The sequence below is a fragment of the Phoca vitulina genome, unplaced genomic scaffold (assembly GCF_004348235.1).
Source record: "Phoca vitulina isolate PV1807 unplaced genomic scaffold, GSC_HSeal_1.0 scaffold76, whole genome shotgun sequence".
Classification (NCBI taxonomy): domain Eukaryota; kingdom Metazoa; phylum Chordata; class Mammalia; order Carnivora; family Phocidae; genus Phoca; species Phoca vitulina.
In genome coordinates, this window is record NW_022589779.1 from 2758101 (window position 1) to 2762752 (window position 4652).

Genomic DNA, 4652 nt, shown 5'->3' on the forward strand with positions numbered 1-4652 from the left:
TTAGTTTTAAGTGTTAGGATAAACCTGAAATTAACAAAAATACACATGGTTTAGGAAAATAAGAAAACATACTGCATGCTGGAAAGTCATCTCTCCAGTCTTGAATAGGGTGGCCAGCATGGGAACAGGCTCTAGCATACTCGGTGGCTGCTCGGCAATAGGTTTCATCATCATCAGTTCTGGAAAGTGAAGAGAGCCATAGTCACACAGGAAATATGGGTAGAAACCAAGCTTTGAGCTCCTGATCTCTAGAAATGCTGAGTGCATGGTGAATATTCTATTATAAACTGATGTCAGCATGCACACATCATGTACAATAATGCAGAAAATATATAAGCATGAGATCCCAACTTCAAAGGGCCTGGGCAAATTGTCTTCATCTAACTATTTCAATGATTTGGTCACTTTTCCTTTGATTCAAAAGAGTCCCTGTACTGAAAAGCTTTTCTATTTTAATTATGACATTCTGCCCAGAATCTTTGTATGTATCACTTTGCTCCCACACCAAGTATTCCAGAACTTTTAGAAAATCCTATTAATAAATATAAACAAATTTATATTTATAAATTTAAGCTTTGAGCAGTGGCAGTATCGTAGCCAATGAGGTTTATCCGAGGCACGATTATTGCTAATTGAAACTATATTTATAAATTTACATCTAGAAATCCCATTATAATAGATAAAATTCTATCACAATAAAAGCATCAAATATGAAAATTATTTCCAAGATACCATGCTCTTAATAGTCTACGTGCTGGAATAAAACTAGTACTAATAAAACAGCAGTTTTGAAAGATTGAATAAATAGCATTTAACTTTAAGATTTAAAAGATTTTTAATTCTTTTTTTTAAATTTTTAATTCTTTCAAGCTTAAGTTGCTAAAGCTAGTTACTTTTGTAATATTGCCAAGAGTAGATAATCTCTCATTGTTTTCTTATAATCACCCTAGAAGCTCCCCCAAACAAATATAAGAGGTCTGCCAATTCCCAAAGCAGATTAACATAGCATCTATAAAATAAGCAGTGTTTATAATAAGGTAGTGGACTTGTTTTTCAACCCAATTCAAACTCAAAATTGAATAGTTAAACATCTTACAAGATAATGACCTTAAGAATGTTGTATTTTGTGAACCCTAGCATTTTCAGTATCTCTGTTGTAAAGCCACGCATCTCAAATTGCACTTCTCCTGTGCTGCTGTAATTGGAGTCATACAGCTTATCTAGTCCAATTAACTGAGCTGTAGAGGGAAAAACAAGGCTAAGCACATAAACTTCAGAAGCTCAGAAAATATTCTAAACCTCCAAACAAAAAAATTCTCTAAAAAACAGGGTAAGCTAATATTGTTGAATTCCTAGAAAGATAATAAGTTTCTGATTTACATTAAAAGATGTGTCTTGTTTCCTACAATTAATAGAGGCTTTGAAAGTTAACAAAGTACCTGAATATTGGTTTCCCAACCCAAGGCAACTATTATTAAAATAGCTCCCATTTCTTTTTTTTTTTTATGTTATGTTAATCACCATACATTACATCATTAGTTTTTGATGTAGTGTTCCATGATTCATTGTTTGCATATAACACAAGTGCTCCATTCAATACATGCCCTCTTCAATACCCATCACCAGACTAGCCCATCCCCCTACCCCCTTCCCTCTAGAACCCTCAGTTAGTTTCTCAGAGTCCATAGTCTCTCATGGTTCATCTCCCCGTCAGATTCCCCCCACTTCATTCTTCCCCTCCTGCTATCATCTTCTTCTTCTTCTTCTTCTTCTTCTTCTTCTTCTTCTTCTTCTTCTTCTTCTTCTTCTTCTTCTTCTTCTTCTTCTTCTTTTTTTAACATATAATGTATTATTTGTTTCAGAGGTACAGGTCTGTGATTCATCAGTCTTACACAATTCACAGTGCTCACCATAGCATATACCCTCCCCAATGTCTATCACCCAGCCACCCCATCCCTCCCACCCCCCACCACTCCAGCAACCCTCAGTTTGTTTCCTGAGATTAAGAATTCCTCATATCAGTGAGATCATATGATACATGTTTTTCTCTGATTGACTTATTTCGCTTAGCATAATACCCTCTAGTTTTATCCATGTCATTGCAAATGGCAAGATTTCAGCCTTTTTTGATGGCTGCATAATATTCCATTGTATATATATACCACATCTTCTTTATCCATTCATCTGTCGATGGACATCTTGGCTCTTTCCATAGTTTGGCTATTGTGGACATTGCTGCTATAAACATTGGGGTGCATGTACCCCTTCGGATCACTACATTTGTATCTTTGGGGTAAACACCCAGTAGTGCAATTGCTGGGTCATAGGGTAGCTCTATTTTCAACTTTTTGAGGAACCTCCATACTGTTTTCCAGAGTGGCCACACCAGCCTTCATTCCTACCAACAGTGTAGGAGGGTTCCCCTTTCTCCGCATCCTCGCCAACATCTGTTGTTTCCTGATTCTTAAGTACCTATGTTAACTCTAGGTTCCATGCCAGGCCCTTGACATACGGCATCACAGGAAAATTCACAACAATTGGGCAAGAAATAAATTATTATTCCAATATACTGAGGGGAAAATGAACTTATTTGCTCCATTTTGGATATTAACTTTAATAATGAAAATGAGCATTAAATAATAATTGTTTTTAAATCAATTGACTTTGGAGTGGCAAAGTTAAAAGCATTTCCTTGCTGCTAGGTTTATCATTTTTTGTTTCAAATTTTTATTTAAATTCTAGTTAGTTAAGATACAGTGTAATATTGTTTTCAGGAGTGGAATTGGGATATCATCACTTACATATAACACTCAGTGCTCATCCCAACAAGTGCCCTTCTTAATGCCCATCACACATTTAGCTCATTCCCTACCCACGTCCCTTCCAGAAGGAAGGGAAAGAAAAAAAAAAAGAAAGAAATGGAGGCAAACCATAAGAGACTATTAAGTATAGAGAACAAACTAAGGGTAGGTTTATCATTCATAAAAGCAGAAACAGGAGGGCATAAATTCAAAGATTGGTATTATATCATCCTTTCAATTCCAACTCCAATGTCATCTCCTTTATGGAGCTGTGGTGGGCATTCCCTGATAAAGCCAACAATCCTCTCTTCCACAGCCACAGCACCTCACATTTAGAGCATGTGTCATTGCTGGAGACCTCTTTCTGCCCCATTAGAATGTGCGTTCCTAGGACAGGGTCCATGTCTAAACTGTTTGTTTCTCCAAGATGTGGCACAATGCTCAGCTCAGAATAGCTGCTAAGCAAATGTGTGTTGAATCGAATTCAAAATACTAGCATAATGCAAGCAGGAAATTAATTTGTGTTCAGCAGATTCACAATTCTATTCTCCTGATACAGGATCTTAGTGGTGCCATCCCATAATATAAGAAATGAAGAGAATCTCCTTGAGGGGAAAAGGGATGTAAGTAAGCCTAGTCCTAGGTGAAATATTGGACAAGTAAGAGGCTAAGGTAGCCTCTCACTTCCATTTAATCAAGGCCCACTCACTTGATTTATAACACCCTTCTTTTGGTATTGCATGCCTGCTCTGCCCCCAAATCCGGCCCCTTCACCTCCAACATATCACTTAAGATACCGATTGATTTCAACCAGTAAAATGTGTTTCTCTATGCTGCTATTTTTATTTGCCTTGGAGAAAGCAACTGTATTGCAAAATCTAAAGCCTACAAATATCATAATTTCGAAAGACAAAAATGTTAATTCTTCAACGATGAAATTTCAGATGAAGTGATCATAACAGAGGCTCTCTTTTGTCTCCAGAGCCTGCTTCTCATCAGTATTAGAACTCCCAAGATCTTGCTGAGCTTAGGGCTGCCCAGCCAAAGACAATATTTCCCATCTGTCCTTGCATCAAGGTGTGGCTGTGGAGTGGGGGTTGGTGATGACATAGCAATAGCACCGCTGTGTCATCGAAAGCTCATGGAGCGGACACATGCTATGATCCCAGGACCACTTACAAGCTTGGACTTTATATACGAGAAATAAAAGCTTCAATTTAATTTAAGCCACTGATACTTTGGCAACTGAAGCAGCCAAACAATATCCTAACTAATAAATGGAAAACAACTTTCCCGGATCTGCCAAATAATATTTCATCCAGTCGACCTGAGAAGTGGGCGCTAAAGATGATAATATGCCAAAGGTAAGTGAAAAGACTAGTGGAGAATGGCCAAAGAATGAGTTGTGGTGGAATAAGAACAATTTCTAATTCCATATACATAGCTAAATTAAAAACCATGGACCACCTATGGGGATCCTTAAAAAAGAGACTGAGTAAAAGGGCAGAGATGTAACAATAGAGCGCTTAAGTAAAAAATAAAAGCAAATAGGGAACAGAATATTGTAAAGTATTAAGTTAGGTCAGTCCCCAATATTTTAGGCAGATGGGGAGCTCTTTCAACACTCCTGCATTAGTTCATAAAACCTTAACATTTAGAGACTATACATATAAATATATAACTGTACTCTACTCAAAATTAACAAGAATCCCAAATAAGTTTATTTTAACATCTGAAAAATATCATTATATTCACTATTTTTATAATAATCTCCAATAATTAAGGTAGGATAGTTATAAAGAAGATAATTTCATATTATCTCAACTTTCTCTCTTTGTTATTACCTTTGAT

The 4652-nt window shown here is 36.6% G+C and overlaps 1 non-coding gene across 1 annotated transcript; it reads left to right on the forward strand.

The window, feature by feature from the left end:
* Window positions 1-571: 571 nt before the first annotated feature.
* On the forward strand, window positions 572-706 carry LOC116625324. The gene has a single exon (XR_004298063.1). It is a non-coding gene; the product is annotated as a U4 spliceosomal RNA (small nuclear RNA).
* The last annotated feature ends 3946 nt before the right edge of the window (window positions 707-4652 follow it).